Below are 27,538 nucleotides of genomic sequence, written 5' to 3'. Positions count from 1 at the left end.
GCAAAAAACTACATTCAGAGTATATCTCCTTATTTTACAGTATATAAGACATATTTAAAAAGCCTCATTACAGGAGTAAACAGAATGGATCCGATACGTAATCCCGGCGGTCGGGTCCCGGCGGTCGGAATCCCGACACTGGAATCCCGACCGCCGAAATCCCGACATGGGGGGGACGTGGATCGCCTCCCCTTGCGGGCTCGCTGTGCTCGCAACGCAGCGGGCCCGGTGCCTCGCTACGCTCGGCACGCTATTTTATTCTCCCTCTATGGGTGGGAGAAAGTTTCGGGATTTCGGCGGTCGGGATTCCAGTGTCGGGATTCTGAATGCCGTTATCCCGACCGCCGGCAAATTGACCGCATCCCAACAGAATACGAAAAAACATAATATCAAAATACATTTATAAAAACATAAATAAAAAGATAATAATAAAAACCATTATAAAAACATTTAGTCTCGAAATCAAGATTCAAACCTCCTGAGTGCAGTGTGCCGAAAATAAAGATACTCTTCTGTGTTGTTTTTTCTCCAAAAATGTTTAATCATTATGAGACCACAAAAAGGGTTAAGTGCTTGGGATCACAATTGCAGCTATTTACTGATGCAGCAGTCTCCACTGGATTCGGTGCTTTCTATGCTGGTAAATGATATGTAGAGAAGTGGCCTACTGTATGGGTGAGGAGAGGTTTGACAGGAAACATGCTTCTCCTGGAAGTGTATACTGTCATGGTGGCATTTGAGTTATGAAGTATTGTCCTCCAGAAATGGTAGGTTATTTTTTGGTGCGACAACCTCGGTGTGATTTTTGCATTGAAATCAACCAATAGTATCTCTCGGTTCTTCATGTTATTGCACAGATAGTTCTCAGATGCTTGGTAAACAATATCACATTGCAAGCTCAGTATGTTCCTGATGTACATAACGAAATAGCCAATGCCGTTTCTCGTTTTGATTGGGAACGCTTTAGATGTCTGCCTGCTAAAAGAAAAAAGTCAAACTGGGTAACCCAACTTCCTCATTCCCAACTCCATCCCGGATAGTTTCGTTTTTTGCCCTGTAAAGTTTGTTGTTTTTGAAGTTCAAATGTATTAATCTTTTTGATCCTTCTTTTTCAGAAATGCAGTTAGATCCACAAATTATCTGGATCATAGGCCTATCATTCATTTATTGGCTGTCTGTGTCCCAGTTAGTGATGGACTGTATGTGTTTCCCTGAATTAAAAAGTTCAGGTGTATTGGCGTAGAGGCCTACATTGCAGGGATTTATAGACCTTCTGCTGGAATCGTCAGCCTGTTTTGGGTTCCAAGTTTTACTTATTATACATGTAGGGGGCAACGATTTAACCTCCAGAACAGGCCTTGATATTCGTGTGAGATTAAAAGGCACAACCTGCAGTTGATGCAGGATTGCCCTTTTTGTTGAGTCTTTTGGTCCGACATAGTCCCAAGGAGGATTTGGAGTGATGCTGTTAGCCCGGGCGCAGTTGATTTGGTTCGCAGAAGGGTGAACTCTGTCATTGGGAGAGCAGTCCAGCAACAAGGCGGTCTTGTTATTTCTCACAGAGGGATAACCTTTCACAACCCTTAACTGTACAAGTCTGATGGTGTGCACCTGTCTGAGGCTGGTTTGGTCCTTTTCCATGAAGACATTATTAGAGTTTTAAGGTCTGTATAAGTTTAGGCTATGATGGTGGTGCTGGTTGCAGGGAACCTGGCAGTTGGCTAGTTTCAGAATGGGTGTTATAGTTTGAATAGAAGTAGTTAATTTCCATGGGGGGCAGCTCCTTTGGAGAAAGGCGGCTGGATGTGGCAACAGTTTTTTCAAATAAGGGCCAGGTGGGTCTTTACGCCACTTTGGTTGAGTTGTCGCCTTAAGATGAGTTACAGTATGATGGCAGGTGGCTGTATGTTATTGACTGTACTGCATGTTATTGACTGTATGTTATTTTCCCATAAGGGCAGGGTGATTATCTCTGCCCTTACAAGTGATCAAGGATAGTGGAAGCAGGTGAAAAAAGTAGGTCTTGGAAGCTTGTTTAAAGTTTTATAGAGCTAGTGCTAAATGTGACTTGATACAGACTGTCCTTCCTTTTCCTTCTTTGTTGCACAATACTGTTTGTATATATGTACGGCCTGATTCAGAGTTGATCGCTGATTTACAATTTTTGGGGGCTGGTAACCAGATATTTTCTGTGAGTGTTCAGAAAAAACTTAGGCCTGCCAGGCATCTTAAGGGAGGGTCTGTGATGCCATCACTGGCCTCAATAGGCCTGTCTGTGTTGCACTTTCTCATATTTGCACAGACTGGAAAAATCATTAGATGGTGGGTGAAATGCGTATGAATGTGCAACAGGATAGTGATATTTTCTCAATTCTCCCACAGATTTTCACATGGTGGATTTTTCTTGCTGTCTGGGCGGCAGCTATCTACTCGCAGTCATCTGCAACTTTGCAGATGAGCAATTGGGTCTGAATTAGGTCCATAGGGCAGTAGTTCCCAACCCTAACCCTAAAGTATCTCCAGTGATTTGCACACGTGAATTAGAAGTGTCCTCGGGAATGTGGCACAGACACCATGTTCCCAGAGACATGTGCAGGAGGCTCTGGCATGATGCTAGTCTACTCCACCACTGGAGAGGAAGGGGCCCAATCGGAGCCTGCTCCCAGCCCCTTCTTCTCTTAAAGCACCTCTGCATAGATCATATCATTCACAGCATTAAATATTGATAAAATATACTGCTCCTAGACATGAAAATGTAATACTGTAAATAATGATTGGAAAGATCAGTCTCATCGATAGAATGCAAAATGGCTCAATTGGGTTCCTCTTTCAGCCATTTATTAACAGTAAATCAATATGAACAGTAAAGTAATATTATTGCATCGCATTTGCTATTAAGCAGCTTATATGTCAGTCACTACTAGGGTAGTGATTAATATTTGAGAATCACTCCCTTTGCAGTTTGTGGCTCTTACAGAGAATTGGATAGAAACCAGTTTGGCTCAGTGTGATCCTTTGGCCACTTGCACACTAGTAATCATTGTTTTTTGGCAGCGATAGTCTTTCAATTACCTCTTGGACCTGTGCTTGTGCAGATAGTCAATGAACAGCAATAAGCTCTAAGAAAACAATTTATGTTTAATAGTTGACTTAATTATTGTGCGCTACATCAATTTGATTTTGTTCGTAAAGTTTTGTGAACTGAATGTGCAGTATATTCCTGGAGTTACACACAGTAGGCATATTTATAAGGGGTGCAGTGTGGGCATTGCACATAGACCCCTTGTCACGTCCCACCGTAGGGGGACGCCGGCGGTCCAGGACACCCGTGCGGGCTCTCTGGAGGGGTCCCACTGGGTCAGGTGCGGGGTGCTGGTGCTGGTCCAAGGTGGCTGTGCGCCATGCAAGCAGACAGGCAGGGAGGTGGGCTGGAGCTGGATGCGACTCTCCGGGCGCCGGGTTCCCGCGGCGCCATCTTGGATATGGGCAAGGGACGTCTTTTGCCCTTACCAGTGTTCTCATTGCCCCAGCTGCTGGGAACCGCCCCCAGGGGTATTTAGCAGGAAGGCCTGGGGCAGGAAGTTGCCAGTGCAACGTCTCCACACTCTAGCACTGTGGCTACCTGTTCTCTGAGCTCCCTACCATCTTCCTAAGTGACGATAGTTCCCAGCCTGTCAATCCTTGCTTGCCGGTTCTGCTGCCACATTTCCTGCCTGTTTACCCTGCTGCTGCACTCCGTGTTCCCGGTGGTCCGCCTCGAGTCCAGTTCCACAGGGGACCCTGTAAGCAACGCTTACCATATTGGCGACGCTCCTGAACTATTGTGGACGCCTTGGTCGCTGTAATTCCCTAATAAACCTCTCCATGCAAAAGTCCATTATTCGTCCAGCACGTCTCTTATACCAAAATCCGGACGCCTCTGAAGTTCCTCGGTCAGTTCCGGGTCCACAAATTACCCCGACCGTGAGTCCAGGTACACACACACACCGCACATGCTGCACCCATAGTATTAATACTTACTCCTCCGGAGTCCACCACAGTGATGGCAACAGCACTGTGGAAATCCCCATAAAAATGTCCGTCATGCATGGAGGAGGCCAGTGTCCTTTCTAAAAATGTCCCTCGTTATGAGCTGATATATACAGGGCCAGCACCACCACTAGGCATATTTAGGCATTTGCCTGTGGGCGCTGGCCACTAGAGGGTGGCGCTTTGGAGCAGGTTGTCGGTGGCCGTACAACCCCTCCCCCATTGTAGAGCCAGGTGAGCGGCCCCCCTCCCTCTCCCCTTGGACCGGGTCGGAGGCGGCCGGCCAGTGGAGCTGGTGAGCGGTGGGGTGGCCGCGCCCCACAACTCAGTGGAGCAGAGCGGTGGGGCGGCCACTCCCTCCCCCCCATGGAGTGAATCGCGGTGGGCCCATCCATACTTCTAACCCCCCATGTGGAGTGACTCAACGGCGGCCGCATCCCCCCGTTGATCGACTCGGCGGCGGTCGCATTCATGGAGCGGGTGATCGGTGAAAGCCTGGAGCGCTGAGGTGACTTGCACCGACCCTGGATATATTCTATTTATTTCTAATTGTTTTCCTTTTTCATTTTTTAGTGGATGACATATAATATTTACTATTTATTTGCTTATCACTTGCAGATAAGCAATGAGTGCTGCCCAGTGCCAGAAGAAGGTTACATTTATGAAGGGCTTATTGTATGCCGACGCAAGTGGTGTGGTCAGCGTGGTGCTGGTGTGGGGGGGGGGTTGTCTACTGATATAAGGGTGTGGCCAATGATATGGGTGCATGATATAAAAAGGTATAAGTTCATTTGAGTCTGTCTACAGCATTAATGAAAATGGCACTAGACATGGAGCTAAACCAAATGATACATTTCAAGGGCTCTCATGCGCTACACTAATTATTGATCTGCTTTTTCATTTTTAGTAAGGCTTGCCCTTAAGTAGGTGTTACAAGCACTCAGTCAATATTAAGTATTCGTACTTGAGGATACAAAATACAAATTTGCAGTGCTGGCTTCATGTGTTTTGCTCAGCATTGCTGAAACCTGCATTCTGATTAAATGGCTTATCGCCCTATTGATGTTAGGCAAATGTCAGGAGGAGGCCCTTTTAAAATAGGTTGAAATATCAAGATGACTTATTATTGAAATGTTAGCTTGGAAATACAGTCATGAAGACATTAGGGGATATATAAGGATTAATGAGAAATGATGGTTGTTTTTTTATGATGTTGATTTTAATGCTGGTTTTCTGAAATATAAATGAACCACAGTATTGCTATCTATCCATTACATAATAGATATCTCACTCGAAGGTATGCAGTCATGTTCTTACATATTGGGGGCTATTCAGAACTGATCGCAAAGCTGCTGTGTTTACCAAATGGACAAAACCATGTTGTACTGCAGGTGAGGCAAATCTAACATGTGCAGATAGAGTAAAGGCCAATACACATGGAGCGATATTTGCCTTTTTTTCTCAGTGATCTGTCCAGATAGTTTGAAAATGAAGCACGGATAGCTCTGCTTCTACCTGCAGCAGGGTAAAGCAGAGTTGGGGGGGGGGGGGGGGGGGCAGGCAGGATTATTTTACGCGGTGGGGGATTTATTTTAGGGGGGGGGGTGCTGACAAAATTTCCGGCAGGGGGGGGGGGGGGCGCTCGTTTTATCGTTATGCCACTGGCTGCTGTAAGTGAGGCAGGGATATGCTGCTGTCAGTGAGGCACAGATGTGCTGCTCTCAGTGAGGCAGGGATGTGCTGCTCTCAGTGAGGCAGGGATTGTGCTGCTGTCAGTGAGGCAGGGATGTGCTGCTGTCAGTGAGGCACAGATGTGCTGCTCTCAGTGAGGCAGGGATGTGCTGCTCTCAGTGAGGCAGGGATGTACTGCTGTCAGTATGGCAGGGATGAGCTGCTGTCAGTGAGGCAGGGATGTGCTGCTCTCAGTGAGGCAGGGATGTGCTGCTGTCAGTGAGGCAGTGATGTGCTGTTGTCAGTGAGGCAGTGATGTGCTGTTGTCAGTGAGGCAGTGATGTGCTGTTGTCAGTGAGGCAGTGATGTGCTGCAGTCAGTGAGGCAGCGATGTGCTGCTGTCAGTGAGGCAGTCACGTGCTGATGTCAGAGAGGCAGGGATATAATTATTTTAGTGATGCAGCAATGTGCTCATGTTAGGTTTAAGAATGGGGAGTCTGTGTGCAAGTTTTGTGTGTGTTCGCTCCTCTATGGCAGTGCAGTAAAGTCTGGCTTTATGTCAGAGTGTACTGCACATGTGCAGGTCTCTGGGAAAATTTCCACTTACCCATAAGGTGTCAGCCCAGTGAATGGGTCCAAATCGGCAACGTAGTTCCAAGGAAGCAGCAGTGATATCAAATCCATCCACACCTGAATGACCCCCTTCTCTGCTAGTATGTGCAAACTGCAAACCATACACAACAGACCTTATTCTGGTGCACATGCAATGATACGAAATTCGCAGTGTTGTGTGTGGACTAAACGCCACCTGCCGCCCGCAGTGTGCCCCCCCCCCCCCCCCCCCCCCCCCCCCCCCCCCCATCCACCATCCCCTGCATGGATACAAATGGATGATTTACATAATCAACTTTTCACAGCCTTGGGTGCATTGGAGAAATCATTCGATGGTCGGTGACCAGTGCTAGCAGATCACAGACACCTCTTTGGTGTCTCTGAACTGCAAGGGCCCTGTGTGGGAAGCAGGCTGGCAGCTGACTTCCCCTGACGTCACCTGCCCGCCCCCCACACCCATGTCACCGGGCAATTACCATGGGAACGCCCAGCGTTCATAGGCTGCACCCCCCGCCACCACCCCACTCTTCCCACCTGCACTGTTATGTGCGAGCAGGACATCAAACATGTATCTCACCATTCCTGCTTGCACCCTGTGTCTACACATGCGCACATGCAACACACCAGTCCCCCATGCAAACGCGTGGGGGGACCGATCAAATTAGAATAACCCCCATAGCGGTCACAGCTCCAATTTGTCATTCGGACTGTGCTTTTGCTCTCTCCTGATTCTTGCAGCAAGGCTGCGCTGTATGGAGGTAGACAGCCCAGGGGAGAGTATAACAGTCTGAAACGTGATGTGGAGACTAGCAAGTAACATACTGGGAACATATTGTTTCTCAAATAATGTCAGGCAGTTCTTTTTACTAACGTCTTTGCGTAAAATGACTTCTAGATGAAATAAATACCACATTCCACACATGACAGGACACTTTAAGGGGTAAACAGCTATTAGTATAATTACATTTACAGACCTTTGTATTTTATACAATTGCAAGAATGTTGTTGTGTTAATAAAGCAGAGGATTTACAACAGAACTGTCAACATCGATGTCTTGTTACACCGTATATCTGCGCTGCATCATGCTTCGTAAACTCGATCGATTGCCCTTTACAATGTTTTAACTGCCACCGTCCTGCAACCAATCACTAGAATGAACGTATTTACATATTCATAACTGCCATCCTTTATTCAAGCTGTGTCCCATTTTTTACATTGTATTCCGCGAGTTGCATTTTTCTGGCTTTGTACAAAATCAGAGTTGTAGCATTTTCTGTATTCTCAGCATTGATTGCACAATGATAACACATTTCCAGCAATCATTTTAGAGAAAGAGCTAGTTTGATAATCAACTGCTCTAAACAGTTTATATTATACATACAGTATAAATACCCACAATCGGCTTCAGCTGGCTCTATAACGAAAATCTGGAAGTGTATATAAAAAAGTATTTTCTATATTTTTCACACCTTCCATGGGGTATTGAATGTACAGTCTGCTACAGAGAGGGGGGGGGAACATAATTAGATCTTGCATTAAAGTATTCAATAGGTTATTTTAATTGTTGATCCATGTTATTTTATGTGCTACATAAATAAGATTTTCCCATTTAATTACGGTGCTGACTTTAAGCTGCTGTGTCAGAATAAATATTAAACTGTTGACAATCATTTCCAGGTCCTGTACAGTCAGAAGGCACATAATTATATGTAGAGTCCCTAGAGATGAGATATATGATTTATACTGTATGCCATCCTGTTTTATCTGCTGCAGAATCTTCAAGAATTTATTCCTTAACTGTTTTTATGGGATATTTGAGCCTCATAGTGTTCAAGGACCTTGAAGTACATGGCATAGATAGGAAATTCTAGACATATTCCTATGCTTTATTTATAAAGCATTAACATATTATACAGCTTAGTACTTATATGGTTTTGATGCAAAACATTTGCATGCAACGGTATTAAATGGCAGAAAACTGAAGGTAAAGATACTGTGGGTCAGATGCACTAAGCTTTAAAAGTGATAAAATGGAGAGTGGTAAAAAAACAGCCAATCAGCTCCTACCTGCCATGTGACAGACTGTGTTTGAAAAATGTCATGCATGAGCTGATTGGTTGGTTTTTTATCACTCTCCATTTTATCACTTTTGAAGCTTAGTGCATCTGGCCCACTAGCTGTTTAGAGTAGGTACAACCCTATCTTGTGTAATATCCAGGGCCGGCGCCACCACTAGGCAGGTCTAGGCATTTGCCTAGAGCGCCGGCCACTGGAGGGCGGTACTGAGCCGCCGAGGAGGAGAGGTACCATAGAGGTACCCGTACCATAGAAACCAGTATCGCCCGCCCGCCGCCTGCCTTCCACTGAAATCTCCCCTGCAGCGGGGACTGGGAGCAGGGGAGAAAGGTATCGTAGCTTCCCTCTCCCCCCCCCTGGACACGGGAGTTGCAGGCGCACGCCGCAGTGCCGCCCGCACCCCCACCCTGTGGTACCGCTGCCCGCTGAAATCTCCCCAGCAGCGGGCGGTGGGCGGGGATTTGCCTGGGGCGGCGGGGGAGGCTTGCACCGGCCCTGGTAATATCACACCCCAGATGCTCAGATAGCTAATGCAACCATATGTATAATTGCAGACCAGAATGCAGAGCAGGCCCTAACAAATTTGATGCCCTAGGAAAGATTTTGGCTGGTGCCACCCCTAACACCACCACTAGTTTATACGAAGTATGGTGTGGTGTGTTAATACAATCAAGGGCGCCCTTACCCCCCCGCAGCCTATTTATATTTCCAGCTGGTTCAATCAACCAGCAAAAACTTGAAATGGAAAAGGAGGGTTTGGAAAAGATATATCACAGGCGCTTAGGGTTAGATGCTTAAAAGAAGCCAAGTCCAGTCCCAATGGTGATGGTGAAAAAGACGAGTATTATTTATTAGGTTTTTATATAAACTATATTGATAAAAAACAATCCTTTATTTAAAAAAATGGGTTAAAAATGATTTGGAAATAATAGCCACTCGCTAATGTCCAGTAATTGTTTAAAGAAAACAATCAGTCCCTTGTAGTTTACTTCACCATCCATGTTGGTATAGAGAGAGAATATAATAATGTGCCGAGCGTAATGAGGCTTGGTGAGCGAAGCGAGACATACAAGCGTATGTGTTACAGTAAATGGGGGTCCATGTCAACAGTTGTCGACTGACACAAAAAATTTGATTTCAACCTTTCCTATGTCAAACTTTTGACCCTGTTGACTTTTTGGGATAGACCAATTGACTATCTAGACACTGTCTATCTAATAACCCACACCCAATAAACTCAAAGACCTGGTTAAATGATCTAACATGTGGACTGACCTCCATCAAACATTGCTGCCATGTATATCAACACCTATAGCATATTGTAGCGGTGCTCAAGCTGTAGGTCCTGACCCTAATGTGGTTCACATCCAGCTCTCAGCATGGGGTCGCAACTCCATGTTGCTGACAGCCAGGCTGATGGCTTCTCTAATCTCTCAGTCAGTGATCCAAAGACTTTCCTCGCATCATTTCTGTGCCTCCACAATGCTGCCATGCATATGCCATCTGCCAAATGCACCATATACAGGACACAAGGAAATAGCTTTTTTTAGCATGTTTTTTTGTTTTTGAGTGATTTTGCACTCATCTCTGCATCTCCCTCCTGCGTCTGTATTTCAGCATCTCAGGGTGATTTATTATGAAAGACAAGATACTATTACTCTTTTTTTCCATCAAATGCAATAACGTACACTAGCAAAGAAATCATTTGCTAAGTAACTCCATTTGTTACATGTTTGCAAGCACACATCTTAGTCAGAATGTCAGTTCTCTCATACCTCATACTGTAGGTCAAAGATGCCATTTGTGTACTTTTAACTCAGTGTCTGCCAGAATACCTGTGCTGTATCAGGGTGCTTCTTTGCCTGTTGCCAGACCTTGTGACTTCATTATGTCATAGAAGTGGGTCCGAGAACAGGAAACTGGGTATCATCAGCTGCATCCTCAGTATATATACCTCTAGTATATAATATGATCAATAGAGCTGCCACCACATCTTGCAGTGTAAGGGATAGAGGAGAGCTGCTGCACATGCCCAGTGGCAGCAGCTTCTTCTACCACATTTACTGTATTTGTGGATCTGAGTCTGGACCAGAGAGTAGCTGCCAGGAGGAAGAGACAGGAGCCCTACCAGGAAGTGGGAGATTGTAAACCTAGAGCTTGCAGTACTGGGTCTATTATTTTTGTGCATTGATTATGATAGGTTTAACTTTTTCCTGACCACTTATCTTATTTAAATGTTTGAAACAGCCTGTACTATATACTATCTGTACTGATAAATAGTAATACTGCATTCCATACAGTCAGGGCAGCCGAGAGGTATGCTTGGCCACCTCCTGCAATTAGGCCCACGTCCCCAAAAGGTTTAAGGTGGGTGAAAAAACACTCTAAAGTCATCCCCCACCTCAGCAGCAGCAGCAGCCCACACCTACAGCATGTGCTGTTCTGACAGCAGGCTTAACATGAGCTCTCACGCTGTCAGTGAGACACTCATGCTGAGCCTGCTGGGTAATTAGAACACCCCCCCCCTTTCAGCGGCCCTGCATAAAGTATCCAGTGTACAAAAAGACCAATTTCAGGACTGTTACCGCTCCCCCAGACTCCTGTACATAGGATTTTGGATTACATTAGGAAACAAATAAATCACCAGGGCCAGATGGGATTCATCCGAGGGTATTAATGGAATTAAGGGATGAACTAGCTACCCCCCTACATTATATCTTTAGCAAGTCACTATCGTCAGGTATAGTACCAAAAGATTGGAGAATAGCAGAGGTAGTGCCAATATTCAAAAAAGGAAAAAAGGAAGATCCCGCTAATTACAGACCCGTTAGTTTAACATCAATTGTGGGTAAACTATTTGAAGGATTTTTAAGGGATGGTATCCAGAAATATTTAGATCATCACAGTCTACTCAGTGCTAACCAACATGGGTTTGTGAAAAATCGTTCATGCCAAACTAATCTACTAGGGTTCTATGAAGAGGTTAGCAAAAACCTCGATAATGGAAATGCTGTAGATGTGATTTTCCTAGATTTCGCTAAAGCATTTGATACTGTCCCACACAAGAGATTGATTAATAAAATGGAGAACCTAGGATTGGGTGAAAATATCTGCAGATGGGTAGGGAATTGGCTATGTAATAGAGAACAAAGAGTGGTTGTGAATGGTGCCGTATCAGATATGATACCAGTACTAAGTGGAGTGCCCCAGGGTTCGGTTTTGGGGCCCATTTTGTTTAACATTTTTATTAACGATATTGGGTTAGGGTTACTCAGCAATGTATCCATCTTTGCGGACGATACAAAACTTAGCAAAGTCATCAAATCATCAGAAGATGTCACCATGCTTCAAAATGATCTTGCAATTCTAGATGAGAGGGCAAAAAAATGGAAGATGAGGTTCAATGTAGATAAATGTAAGGTTATGCACCTTGGGAGACACAACCAGTGTGCAAGTTACAACCTTAGCGGAGAGGAACTGGGTAATTCCATACTTGAAAAGGATCTAGGAGTCCAAATAGACAGCAAACTAGGATGTAGTGCCCATTGTAATGTAGCTACAAAAAAGGCCAACAAAATTCTGGCATGTATTAAGAGGGGAATGGAAACTAGGGACTCAAGGGTAATTATGCCACTATATAAAGCATTGGTGAGACCTCACCTAGAGTACGGAGTACAGTTCTGGGCCCCACACTATAAAAAGGACATCATAGAATTAGAAAAAGTCCAAAGGCGAGCAACAAAGCTTATTAGGGGAATGGAGAATTTAAGCTACGGGGAGAGATTAAGCAATTTGGGACTATTTGCATTAGAAAAGAGACGTTTAAGGGGGGACATGCTCAACATGTACAAGTATATCAAGGGCCAATATAAGGAACTGTCACGCACCCTCTTTTCTACTAGAAAGGAATCTAGGACGCGAGGGCATGAGTATAGATTAGAAGAAAAAAAATTTCATTCAGCTAGTAGAAGAATTTCTTTACGGTCAGAACAGTCAAACTCTGGAACTCTCTTCCCAGAGAGGTGGTAACGGCTGGCTCATTAAATGCGTTCATGGCAAAGTTGGACAAACATTTACTGGAGAAAAACATCCATGGGTACAAATAAGAAATATAATCTGTCTGTAAAATACCAGAACCTACCAAATCAGCAATGGATATCTATATCAGGTTGAACTAGATGGACGCAAGTCTTTTTTCAGCCTTACCTACTATGTAACTATGTAACTATGTAACCCCTCTCGTTTTGCCACTGCATATGATAATGCTTTATTACTTTTCATAATGATTTTTTAAATATCTTAAACTTTTTAGACTGAAAGGGCCAATGAGTCAGGGAGTAATGTAATAGATTAAGCATTGTCTGTAAAGAATGGAATGCATAGAATGTATGGCACTTTGAAATTAAGGGGAATCTGTATTATGTTGTACACCATATTGTGGATCAACAACAATGTGCCCTGTTCAGATGTCAGTGTTTTGGAGACAAGAATCCTGAATGTTGCCATCGTCTTTTACTGGTATTCACGTTCTCATTGTCAGCACATCCCTAAATTATTTATGCAGTATTGTAAGTTAATGTAAGCTTTACATTTACCATAAAGCATAAGGTCAGACTAAATAAATGGAATGGAAGAATCATTAATCCTACATACCATACAGCATGATGCAACATTGAAAGGCATTTTAAATATATACAAGTACTATAGTTCCAATAGCCCGAGAGAGCTTGATGTTTACATTGGCTATGCCGATGAGTGCGTGCTGTTTTCAACTGTTATCAGCCATTTCAATCTCAAAGAGACTGGATGTACTGCAGTGTTATTCAGCAGACTTATTACTGACATTGGTAAATATTGCATTGGGGAATATCAATTTGCACTGAACTGTGGTGACCAATTGGACATTTTGGGGTTAATGTAATACAGGTAGAGCCATCCTTATCTAGCCCTTTAATAGGATTAAGTGAGCCAGAGCTGTCCGACTTAATCCTCTGCTAATTCCCTATTGTATTGTTCTATGTACTGCATTGCAACTGAGAACAATAGGCCTTGGTGAGCCATGACCCACCATGGCTCTCCAGAGAAGGCTAGTTGAAGAAGGCTTCATCTGTAGGTCACAAGATAAACCTAGTTGAAGACACTCCAGGGATGTTAACACAGTGCGATCATGCTTGCGATTCGATTCTGATTTGATTGGGATCGAATCGGGATCGAATCGAACAGCAAGCAAAACGCATTCGATTTGAACTATATATATAGTACAGATTTGTACTATAAATACTGTAATGCTGCAAAGAGCGGCACTACACTGCAGTCAATATTCTAGATCGATGCGGAAAAAGACTTGCCAGGCAAGTCTATTTTTGCTTTCGATTATGTTGCCGTAGGGCCACGCATCAGGATTGAATCTGCATCGACGGCAGTTAACACTGTGCAATGCAGGGTCATTTTCGATTCGATTTGGACTATATACTGTAGTCCAAATCAAATCGAAAATGACCCTGAATCGAAGCGTGTGCACACAGGATTATGAGATGAAGAGCTGCCTAAGAAACTCGATGGCCACTTTGTATGGGCAGGTGAATGATGAACCCACTAAAACTCGCTAATCTCCTGGTGAGGTTCATAACATTTGGTATGTTTATTTTTCAACCATTATTGTTGTTGATCAAACAAAGTCATAGGGGTTTTACCTCATTTTTGACCTATATAAGCCTTGTCTGTGCTGATTTGTCCTGCAAGCATGTGATGGAGCTAGGAGGTTGTAGCTTGTAGCAGAGCTACCATCAGAATTTGTGGGGCCCTGGGACTGACAAAATAAGCCCCTATACATAATCTCTAATACATCCACATAGATACAATTAAAATGCCAGCTCAGCATCAAATACAACGAAAAAGCCAGTTCTGCATAATACACCACAGCAACTGTTCATGTGTCCCTTCTGCCTGCCTCCCACTTCCATGTGTCACTATTGCAGCCCTCATTAGTAATTACAGCCAACCCCAAGTGCCCTGTAATGTATCCATCCTGCCAGACTCCCCCAAGTGTCACTTCACTCAGCTCCCCTGTATGTGCCCATCCAGCCAGCCCCCATTCATGTGCCCCTTCAGCCAGAACCCCTCATGTGCCACTCCAACCAGCCCCCACTCATGTGCCACTCCAACCGTATTCCCTCATGTGCCACTCTAACCAGATACCCTCATGTGCCCCTCCAGCCAGACCTTCTCATGTGCCACTCCAACCAGATCCCCTCATGTGCCACTCCAACCAGATCCCTTCACGTGCCACTCCAACCAGCCCCCACTCATGTGCCACTCCAGTCAGACACCCTTGTTTGCCCCTCCAGCCAGACAATACATTAAGCAAGTAAGTGGAACATGTCTGTGTCCCACTCGGCTAATGGGCTGTTTGCATTACTGCCATCGGGTAGACGGTTTAGTTGCCTAAGGAATAGGACCAGTAGGATGAGAAATAGTTTTTTTCCTAGGGCAATTTTAGAGTTAAATGCTAATTTGGGTCATGGGGGGAGGGTAAATGGGACTTAAGTTTTATTGTAAATTGTCTGTGGATCATTTGGTATTTTATTATATGTATGTATTTGGATGGATGCTAAACTGAATTTTGTTGCCCTAATTGGGGAGATGACAATAAAGATGTATCTAATCTAAATCTAATCTAAAATTGGCGCTCATACATAGGAACAAGTTAAGTCTGTGCATGTGCAGAAGACTAAATGGCTGCCATCTTGGTAATGGTACACATGCTCCACTTATGAGCATCCATGCATCAGTAACAATGCAGCTTTAAGAGAAGTAGGAAAAGAGATCATGTTGATGAAAGGTATATGAGCACCAAATGGACTTCACCGCCTACGTGAAGCATCATTACTCCAGCTAATTATTCTTCATTGCAGGTACAGTATGTTATGTTGCAGAGGACAAAGCTTGCTTGTCCTTTCAACTCCAGCATGGAGATTACGGCAACACTTTTTTCTTTTACAATTGCTTTAAATTTCTTGAAAAAAAAGTCTAAAATAGTAAAAAAAATAGCCCCGCAGACCCCAGACGCCCACACCTATACAGCACTTCCCCGCCACCTCGGGGTCTGCGGTGCTATTGTTGATTGCTGTAATCAGTACTTGCTGACACATTTTAAAAGTATCAAAGACAATCCCAATTATTTCATTTATAGTGTTAAATCTTTAAAAGATTAAAAAATTAATATTGTAACAGGGTGGTTTCTAGGTAACAGAAACACCCTCTCTCCAGTTGTATGGCTATGATACCAGTGGGAAATGTTTTGTATAAACTGCAACGTTTATCTGGCTCACCATTTTATATGACAGTAGATTTGGGACACTATGCTTCAGGTGTGGGATTATTTCCTAATGGACTTCCATTTCCCACTAAAAGTCTGTGGCGGCTCTTACCATTTAGAAGAAGAGGGGCTGCAATGCAGGACCCCCCACTTCCGCTGCCGATGCCCCCTCCGTGATCCCCATGCCATCCCGGCCGCTGGTCCTCTGCATGGTGCCACCGCATGCACATTAACATCATACATGCTGCGCATGTGCTGGCCCAAGCCTCCATAGGCTGCCTTTGCCCCGGAAGGAGGGAACACCTCCCAATGGGATTGCCTTGAGTGACTGGCAGGTCGGACTTCCAATAGAAAGTCACTACCAGCCACATTGAAGCCAGAGCAGTCTCACAGACTGCATCTGGCTTCACTTCAGGCAGAGACAGTGGCAGATTTTACCTGGGGGGGGGGGGCTGCAGCTAGGGATGCCAATCCTGGGGCATTTTTTTCAATTCTGGAATTCGGTATTGAAAAATGCCGGATCCCGGGATTGGCTTCCCCTAATACAAAAACATACAAATACAAATACAAAAACCTGTCCAGCCGCCCGCATATTTACTTACAGGTGCGGTGTGGCCGGACGGGTGGGCGATGGAGCCGGGCAGATGCAGCCTGGGCGGGTAGGTGGGAGGATGGAGCCTGGGCGGGTGGCATTAGGTTATGGTATGGGGGTCCAGGAAGAGTGGAATGCAGGCAGCCTGGGTGGGTGGGCGGACTCATGGAGGCGGCGGCGGGAGGTCAGCGTGGTGCACACTGCACACAGAATGCAGCAGCGGCTGTTGTGTGGCCTGCGCAGCATGACCTCCGATGTCGGCACGCTGCGCAGAGCTGCACTGCCCGGGACGGGAGTAGCCAGGCAGCATTTGAGCATCAGCTCAGACGCTGCCCATCATTAGACTGCGCATGGGCAGTCTAATCCCGAAATCCCGGTATTGGAAACTCCAATCCCGGGATTGAAATACCGGGGTTTTAGGGGCCAAATCCCGGGATCCCGCCGATTTCCGATCCTGGGATTGGCCACCCTAGCTGCAGCCTTACGGCCCATAGGTAAAAACTGCCACTGATATATATATAAAATGAAAGAAATATGAGGGCGCAAGAGAGAGCTATGATCTACATTTATACAAGGTTACCAATAGTCATAAATGTATCAAAGGAAGAAAAAGCTGGAATAAAACACTACGGTAAAAATAAAAGTCTCAGTGACATTTCTGAAAGTTCAGGTGATAAAATAGCCCCATAAATTCCAGGCATTTCCTACTTGCTGACAGCATGAATATCTTCATCAGCATAGATGACAAGGACAAATATTACTGAAGTGCTGAAATACACTGTATTTATATATGGCATTGACTTTACAGTAAACAGCTGCTTTGTAAGCCATACTTACTGTACCTACTTTGTAAGCAGTGCCTGATTGACCAATTGGCTCAGTCGGTTGCAGCGTAGGATGCCAGCACTGGTGGGGGGTGCATCTGGCAGGTGACATCCGAGAAATACATGAAGGCCTTGTTTATTCCATGCTTGTTAGCTGTCACCAGTCCCAATGGACTGTGGGGGCGTGTAGGGGGGGGGAGGGGGGGATAAAGTAATTAAGGTGACTGACAGATGGCTGTGCTTACTGGAACCATTATTTTATGTACATTGTGCTACAGCACCAGCTGGGCAACTTAAAGCCAAAGCCTTCCTCATACACCACAAGCACTAGATCCTACAGTACGTGCAAGTTGTAAAACCTTTGTTACATGCACATGGGCAGTATGAATGGCGAGCGCCTGAGCAACAATACAGGTGTGTTTAGCAGCATTACAAGGGGAGCTACATCATACAGTACTTGCCGACTTTTCTTCACTCCTCTCCGAGAGAAGCCCGGAGAGGAGACCCGATAGTAGTATGTCAGGGGGCTGTTGCGAGGCGAATGTCATCAAGCCCCACCCCCATGACAGTCAAACAACGCAATTTGTGGGTCTGCGGATTGGGGGAGGGGTTAAAATGACTCAAAATTATGCGATTTGCATCATTTTTAGCCCCGCCACTCACCGCGGACCAGCAAAACCCAGAAATTAGTGCGGCATGGAAGGGGGGTGTCGGGGCAGCCTAGCCAATGCAGGAGGATTTGCCCACCTTCCCGGGATGCTAGGAGGGGGACCCGGTTTTTAAGAGACTCCCGGCAATTCCGGGAGGGTAGGCAAGCCTGAGCTATATAAATATTAGCCTAGGGCACCTGGAACATTTATTCAGGCCCTGTTTGTAAAGAGGCATACACAAAGGGTGATTTCAGACCCTTTCTAAGCTATCTGATTAGATTGCTTTGAAAAGGAGCACGGAACACTCCGTGTGTATGCCCTGCAGCATTGCTGATGCACAGTCCCACGCGTCGGTACCGCCAGCTGGGAAAGCCAGTACAAATGGAGCCCCTCTCATTATTGTCCGTCTCTCGCCAGACCGTCCGCGCTGGTGAGAGCCGGCGAAGAGGGACTCCATCCGACTGGATCTCACAGGGACGCGCGTGCGTCTCAGGCGCACGCGCGTCCCAGTCTCTCTGCGGCTTGGCAGTGGGACCCTGACCATCTCCACTTCAAGGAGACAGGCAGGGCTAGGAGGGGGGGGGGGTCTGAGTGGCGAGGGGGACCATCAGTGGTGGTGGGGGAGACGTTGGATGTCGGCAGTGAGTGCCATTGCCACGGTGCACAAGAATCTCCTGCGTGCACGCCTCCTGGCAGGAGCTGGCGGCTGGCGGGGGCTGGCAAGATGAATCGCGCTCCATCTGTACTTGCACTGGCTTTCCCCATATCACGGGGCTTATTATAAAAGTAGGCAAAGCCCTGCTCAACACAAAGCATCTCAGTGTGCTGGGCGGGTGTCCCGCTATGTGCTGAGCGTTTGTGTTGCAGCACGTCGCTCAGCAGAAAAAGCCGGGTCACCCCGTGTGTATGAGGCTTAAGTCTCCTCTCTAGGAGAAGGCCAGAGACGAGACACTGCAGAGGACTAAAAGGGGTGGGGCCACATGTTTTTTTCATTAGGCCCTGCCCATGACATAAGAAAACACAAGTGATGCACATGCCTGTGATGTGGGGCTGGAGCTAAATAACATGGTCCAGTAATTTAGCACCACCTCTTCTCAGGGCAGGAGAGTCTACTCTTCCGATGCTGGGGGGGGGGGAGTACCCCCCAAAATTGTGGCAAATATGATAAATAAAGCAAACACATAAGACCACAACAAAAAAAAAAGCAACTTACAGGCAATTTTTGGGGGTGATATGTTTCGCTTGATAAATGGCATTTTAAATAAAATATAAAAATGAACAGCAAGAACTTGTAATACACCAGATACAGTATGTTTAACATGCAACCAGTACTGTGGAGGTCTAATCAAAGAGCATAGCATAGAACACGTTGACATAAGAGAGACGCATTGAAGTTGTACGGTTACTTAAATGTCCCACCCTTACATGTAACGTGTCTGACTCACAGAACAGCCTTGTGCATTTACTGTGACACAGGATTGACATTACCAAGCTAACCAATATGCCGCCCTTTTTATGCTGTGATGAATCAGGTCTTTTATACAGAGATACAGAGGCAGCATTAAAGCTAAAACATTGCTTTGTTCTAGTTTGTAGCAAAAGCCACAGAACCTAACACTTAGCAGTACAGGGCTGGTTTCTGATTAATCACCCTGCAACGTAAATGTGCTCTAAGACCAAATGGATTCTTTGTGCTAACTATACAAATGTACTTTGAGGGCATCGTGTAAAAGTTCATAGTAAGAATTTTGCCAAACATGATAACTGAAGTAAGTACATTTTTACACCCAGTGAAAAGAATTGCGCTACAGTACTATGAACATATTTATATAGATAGTTTATTTGAAAATGCCCCAGGAATAAATATGTGAAAGTCACAGAGTCTCATGGAGATTGACTTTGTGCCTGTTTCCACATTCTACAGTGTGTGTGTTCACATAGCTGGGCCCCAAGAATGACCAAGGGCCTTGGTACTAAAGACGGCTGGTCAAATCTGTGAAGTTGATCATCTAATTATATGTTATAAGTAACATCTGCCCCACCTGCAGTGCACATGGTTTTGTCCATCTAAGAAGGAATTTGTCAGAAAGAGTGAACCAAAATAACCCCCCATGTACCAAATGCACCAAATGCACCAAATCATGAGTCCAGGTGCTGTGGAGGAGTTCAAGGGAAATCGTGAGACAATTCAGATCAGATGCTGGTCATCATAATGCATGGCCAGCTTAAGACCTAAGCTGTGTACACCTCTGCGGCACCTCCGGCAGAGGTTCCCTTTCATCAGCGACCATCTCTGGTCGCTGATGAAAAGGAGACACTGGGCAATATGTTGCTCAGCAATGTATTGCTAGCAATATATTGCTGAGCAATATATCTCTCCCGTGTGTACGGGGCTTTAGGGCAGAGAGAGAGAGAGTTTGGTGGAAGGAGACAAGAGCAGATCATCCATATAATTATCTTAGCTCAGTATTCACTACAGAAGGAGAAGGAATAGGGCCACAGGTACTGTTAAGTTGCAAGAACATTCATAAAACGTCTAATAAATGTGCATTTATAGAGAAGGTCCTAATAGAACTCTGAAAACTAAAAGTGGATGTATCCGTGGGGCCATATGGGATACTGTACATGATTAAGATGTGCTGGTAGCACCATTAACCCTTTCAGTGCCAAGTGAATTTGTCAGAATTGGTGTGAAAATTGGCAAGCAAACATTTTTATTCGTCATAATGACCTGCAGGTCAGGAAATATAACCTTTTTTTACACAACATTTTTTTTATTTTAATTTCTATAATAAATGTGAGCGACGCTGGCATTTTTAGCGGATATTTTGAACATCTCTCACAGAGATGCTGGCACTGAAAGGGTTAACAGAATTATTCAACCAGGTGCAATCCCAGAGGACCGGAAAAGAGCAGTTGTTATACCATTGCACAAACATGGGAGCAAGGGAGAATGAGCGTTACATCAGTGATAGGGAAAGTGATGTAAACACTAAACAACCATTTGAGTGCCAATGTTGCTGTGAATGATCTATAAAATACCTGCTAAAAATGCCAACGCCGCTCACAGCGACTGCTCTTTTAGTATAAATAAATAAAAATACAGCCAAGTCGAATTGAAGTTTAGTTAAATGTTGCACCCTAAAAAAGAACAGTCGCTGCGAGCGATGCTGGCAAATTTACCGGATATTTTGGGGATCTCTCACAGCAACGTTGGCACTCAAATAGCTAAAGAAAGAGTTGTAGACTATGTTTTGTCAAAACAACTTACAGGTTCCAAAACAGCATGGATTTACTGGGGAGAGATCATGCCAAACAAACCTCAGGGCTGCCGTCAGAAATTGCGGGGCCGGGGACTGACAAAATCCCAGGCCCCTCCCTTCCCCTACCAGCCCCCCTGCTGTCTGCCCCCCCCACCGTTTATTGAATACCTGTGACCTCCCAGCTCGTCCTCCCGGCTCATCCTCCCTGGCATGCTGTGTGCCCACACTGTAAGCCGTGCGATGACGTCACACCACGCGCGGCTTACAGTGCGGTCGCCCAGCATTCCTACTGTCTTTCTGTGTATGTTGCTGTACTGTATATGTTCCCGGGCAGCAGGAGGATCGGGCCGGGGCAGAGGGCAGCAGGAGGATCGGGCCGGGCAGGGCCTGGGGGACTTCTGTGTATGTGCCGCGGCCCGCTGCTGTAAAGTGGGGGATGGTGACCCATGGGCGAGGGGCAGGTGAATGGGTGTGCTGGCAGGCTGCTGCCCGGGCCCTACCCTCAGTCAGAGTGGCGGGGCCCATGCCAGTTTTGCCCGTAGCACCCAGCTGTCGGCGGCCCTGACAAACCTTATTTACTTTTTTGACTCTGACTTAAATATTTACAGTATTGCATTTAACACTTTGCCACATTGCAGACTGCTAAATAACCTTGAAAGCTTTGAACTGGATTATAAAATAGTTAAATGAGTAAGAATGCTAAAAATGCTAACTTCTGCTTTTGGGTTCCAAAAACCCAAAGGCTAAATATATTATCATGGTTACTGCAATGTAACTATTGAGGGAACTGATCTAGGCGGGGCTTAAAGTGGTCCTAGAGAGGTAGTGAAACTAATTTCCTCATTAGGTGGAGCCTGGGCCAGTTCAAAGGTTTTCTGCACCCCTTGAAATGACAACATTTTTGCCCAACCTCCCATACTTTATAAAGTGTCAGTTGTCTCATAAGGAAAGGGTGTGGTCACACAATAGTACCCCCGGTTCATATTACACCACACAGTACCACAATCTTATTCATATTACACCACATGTAGTGCTCCTGATTCATATTACACCACGTAGTAGTGCCCCTTATTCATGTTATGACACACAGTAGTGCCTCTTATTCAAGTTGTGCTGCACAGTAGTACTCCTTATACAGTACATGTAGGCCACACAGAATGCCCACAATAGTATTGCCACTTATAGATATAATGCCCACAGCAGTAGTACCCCTTACACAAAATGTCCACTGTACAGTAAGTGCCCCTTACACAAAAAGTCTACAGTAAGTAATCCTTATACACATATCTGTCATTGTCCCTCCAGCAGCTAGATGCTCTGTGTCCCAATAGCACCCTCTCTTTTTCTTCAGCATACTTTTTCTTCAGAATACTCCTCTTAAGGAAAAATGACTTCACGGAACAGTCTCCCATTAGAGGTGGTAGAGGCCAAGACAGTAGAGAATTTAGACATTCTTGAAATAGACAAATATACAGTCTTACAAAAAAACTAATAATCAAAAAGGGTTAAGATTACTTAAAGGATAAAAAAAAACAGCAGTCTAGATGGGCGAGGGGGTTCTTGTCTGCCATCAAAATTTTATGTTACAAAAAAAAAAAAACAGTAACTGGCCGCAACTGTCCACGGAAACATGTGTCCTCAGTGGCCTTCCAAAAGACTCTGAATGGCTCTTCCAGTAAGCCGGGAGCATCCCCTCAGCACCATTGTGTCGGTGTACTTGCTCTGGACTAGAGGGTTTGCAGTTACAGGCCGTGCAGAGTTGTGCCCATTTCAGTCCACTTGTTATTGGTTGTAATACACCTGTTTCCAAGTATAGACTGGTGCAAGTGTGCCATGATGATGATGACGCCTACCCTGCACTCCAGTTTACCCCCCCTTTTCCCGGCATACCTCGGCATGTGCACCGTGGAGATATGGAATATACATATTTAATTCTTAGAATGTATTATAAACAAGCTGTACTTGATTTAGAACAGTAATTCAGTAAAACAGTAATTCATGATATTACTATTGAGTGTTCTGAGATTTTCTTTCTGGAGAAGATTATTGTAGTTCTCAGTAAGCTGACAATGTAGAAAAAAAAGATAACAGGCATAAGAACACCAACAAAGAGAACTTTTCCCCTTTAAATAATTCTTTTCATGTTTTTGTAACAACATTGTGGAATGCTTTAGATGGGTTGTGTTTTATGAAACTTCTGCAGTTTTATTTTTCTTAAGAGATTTGTAGGGCTGATTACTGTAATTACAAGCTAATTACACTTAAAGAAGCATATTACCAGCCCTGCTAAGTCACAGGATACATAAAAGATCTTTAGAAAGCTGAATTGGTGTGGGAAGTAATCCAATGAACATGTTTTACTGTATCCAAGTGTAACTCCGCAGGATAGCAAATGAGATATTCATGCTAAAAATACATATTTATAACACGCAGAATTGGATTTATTTATATGGTTTCACTCAATAATAGTCTATGATATCTTACAGGGGGTGACAAGTGGCGAGTGCAGGGTTAAAGCTAGTCTTCATGCTGTGGTTTGATGTCTACAGTAGTTTGTGAAGTACAGTATTTGTATTTATTTCTTCAGCATAATGCAAGGTTTGGCACACCGAAATAGCAACTTGCTATTAATTAATAGTATATGGATATTAGGGTGCCGGACAGTTTCCCGACTGTCGGGATCCCGACAGTCAAAACCCAGACACTCGAGGTCCCGACTGCCACGGCTATTCTCCCTCGTGGGGGTCCACGACCCCCATAGAGGTAGAATAGAATAGGTGTCGAGCGTAGCGAGCCACCATGCCCGCAAGGGGCTTTGTTACACTCACCATGCTGTCTGAGTCTGGCCAGTCGGGATCCCGACGTTGGGATCCCGACGTTGGGCTAATGACTGTCGGGATCCCGACTCTCGGGACCATATACCACACCTGGATATTATATATATGTATACAGTACTATTTTTCTGGAAAAATAGGTTCAGGAACTTCAGGTCTGGGGGTGGATCAATTAAATTAAAAAAATATATATATAATAGAGAGAGGGAGGGAGGGATACATGTATATTTTGTATTTAGAAACAAAGGCACTCACAGGTGACTTTAAAATAAAACTTATCTTATGGAAAGTACATTGTCAGTTCCTGATGATGTCATATTTAATTACAGGTTCAGGAACTGAGTTCCTGCTGGTTCCTGCTGAAAAATAGCACTGTATGTATATGGGTTATTAAAAAATTATTGCTAATTTAACTGACTCCTCTATACTCTGCACCACATCCCTGACCCCTCTATACACTACAATACATCACTGACCCCTCTATACCCTACACTACTGTACATCACTGACCTCTTTATACCCTACACTACATCACTGACCACACTATATCCTACACTACATCACTGACCCCTCTACACCCTACATTACATCACTGACCCCTCTATACTCTGCACCTCATCATTGACCCCTCTATACACTACAATACATCACTGACCCCTCTATACCCTACACTACTGTACATCACTGACCCCTTTATACCCTACACTACATCACTGACCCCTCTATATCCTACAATACATCACTGACCCCTTTATACCCTAGACTACATCACTGACCCCTCTACACCCTACACTACATCCCTGACCCCTCTATACCCTACATTACATCACTGACCCCTCTATACCCTACACAACATCACTGACCCCTCTATACCCTACACTACTGTACATCACATCACTGACCCCACTATACCCTACACTACATCACTGACCCCACTATACCCTACATTACATCACTGACCCCACTATACCCTACACAACATCACTGACCCCTCTACACCCTACACTACATCCCTGACCCCTCTATACCCTACATTACATCCCTGACCCCTCTATATCCTACATTACATCACTGACCCCTCTATACCCTACACAACATCACTGACCCCTCTATACCCTACACTACTGTACATCACATCACTGACCCCACTATACCCTACACTACATCACTGACCCCACTATACCCTACATTACATCACTGACCCCTCTATCATCTGCACCATATCACTAACCACTCTATACAGCTATATAAGCTGGCTTCATCTTTGCAGGGGCTGGCAAAACTATCGCCAGCCCCCGCCACCCACCAGCTCCCAACAGGGGGCACGCACATGCATAAGAAGCTTGCGCGCCCCGTGGCAACGGAGCTCCCCCCGTGACCCCGCCACCTCCCCGCCGCTGCCGCCAGTCCCCCTCGCCGCCCCGCCCCCCCCAACCATGTCCGTCTCCCTGAAGAGGAGACGGACAGGGACCTGCTGCCCTGCTGCCAAGAGACTGGGAAGTGCACGCGCGTCCCAGTTTAATGGCGTCCCTGTCCGCCAGCGCTCGCCAGAGGGGAGGTTCTGGCGGGTGCTGAGCAAGGACAAGGGGCGCTACATCTCTACATCACTGATCCCACTATACCCTACACTACATCATACAGAGGAAGGGGGTTGCACACAAGCAGCTCCTAAAGGTGCTCATACACAGAGCGACGGGGCAGTGCGAAAAGATGTTCGCTCCCGTGCGCATCCCATCACACAGCACATAAAGTATATGCTACCTGTGCTTTTTTATCAAGATTGCAATGCACGGTGCTGTAACCCATCGCATGCGTTTTTAATTAGATGCGATGCAATCCAGTTCAAAACGCACTGAGTTATTGCTCTGTGTATGGGCACCTTAAGATCTGTTCTCTGGACAGAGAAGTCGAGAGTCTCTGCACTGATTGGGAAGGCGGTTCTGGGTACTCAGAAGCCCCCCCCCCCCCTCCTCCTGCATGCCCTACTGACCTGGTTGCCCTTGATCAATCTGATGAGCTTTTAGCATCCAGGAGTCGGATACCAGTTTGCATTCAACTCCTCAAGCCACATAATATAGTGAGCAGAACACATACCAGGTTAAGGCTGACACCAAAGTGCCAACTCCTCTTCAGTAACAGCAGCCGACACTGTACCCTCACTGGTCACCGTGGGCACCCCGCATCACCGGGACCCACTGTGTGACAAAACGGGACAACATGTGAAGCCAACTCCCAGAACATCTCTAATTATATAGTCTTTTTTTATTTTTGGACACTTTTTGTTTATGTGTTTTTTTTTACTATGTATCTAAATAGTTATATAGTTATATGATTCCTTATACTGTAATATTGTTCATGAAACATCTACAATATTTAAATCTTCTGATTCAGTATTACCATTATTTTAGCTCTCCTTAAAAATTTTTGTCTGAGAAGAGGCAAATGTCTAAAATGTCGTTTGTGCCATTTGATGACATGTTTAAGCATCTGAGCTGGAGGAATGAGGTGTTAAGCTTTCTGAAACCATATTTGTTTCTACAAGTTGCAGGATGAATAAAGAGTTGAGAATGCCTTATTTGTGCAGAACAAAATTGGTATCTATTCTCAACAAGGCAAAACATTTTGAAAAGCAGACAACCTACTACCGATAGAGGGAGATGTGTCCATACTTGAATGAGAAGTGGAGATAAAGGTCCCCTATTCTGATTATGCGCATAGTCATTTATGCACATGTGCAGTCACACTGAGAGTGGACACGGCGAATAGATTGTTCGCCGGGCGCTCGCACACAACTTTGCGGTTGGGGCGGCAGGCCGGGGGATGCGCCCATGGGAATGCCCAGCATTTCATGGGCATTCCCATGAAAACGCTGGGCATTCTCATGGTATTTCCCCAATATGGCGGATGTCAGCTGCCACTTCCTGCTCAGGGCGTCCGCAGATCACAGATCTGCGATCGCTTGCAAAATAATTTGATGGTTGGTGACTATTGTATGATTTTGTCTCTGCACGCAAGGCTGCGAATGGATGTTTATGCAAAACATCCATTTGGATGCCTGCGGGGGAATTGTGGCGTGTAAGGGGGGGGGGGGCAGGCGAACGTGCGGGCGGCATTTGGTGGATTTCCCTAGCCTTGCGAGCCAACCAGAATAAGGGCCAAAGAGCCTAATTCAGACTTGATTGCAAAGCACATTTTTCGCAAATGGACAAAACCATGCTGCATTACAGGTGGGGCAAATGTAATATGTGCAGGGAGAGTTAGATTTGGGTGAGGTGTGTTTAAACTGAAATCTAAATTGCAGTGTAAAAGTAAAGCAACCAGAAACAAAATAGCTCATCCAAATCTAACTACTGTATATTTGCTCGTTACTTTTTCCCCAACATGGTTTTGTCCATTTGAGAAAAAATGTGCTTTACAAGCACATCTAAAGGTGCCCATACACTAGAAAGATTTATCTTCATATCTGGCTGGTTGGAACAAAAACGTGGTTATGGATGAGTGACAGTTTGTCAGTTTTCCAGCATTTCCAAGCAAATGGTCAACTGTCATTTGCTCTCATCCATAACCATGTCTTTGTTCCAACCAGCCAGATCGGAAGATAAATCTGCGTGTGTATAACCACCTTTACTTTGGCCTAAAGTACCAACCAATCAGCACCATACCTTCCA

Source organism: Crinia signifera, chromosome 1 (genome assembly GCF_055691185.1).
Source record: "Crinia signifera chromosome 1, ASM5569118v1, whole genome shotgun sequence".
Classification (NCBI taxonomy): Eukaryota; Metazoa; Chordata; class Amphibia; order Anura; family Myobatrachidae; genus Crinia; species Crinia signifera.
This window is presented reverse-complemented; position numbering follows the sequence as displayed.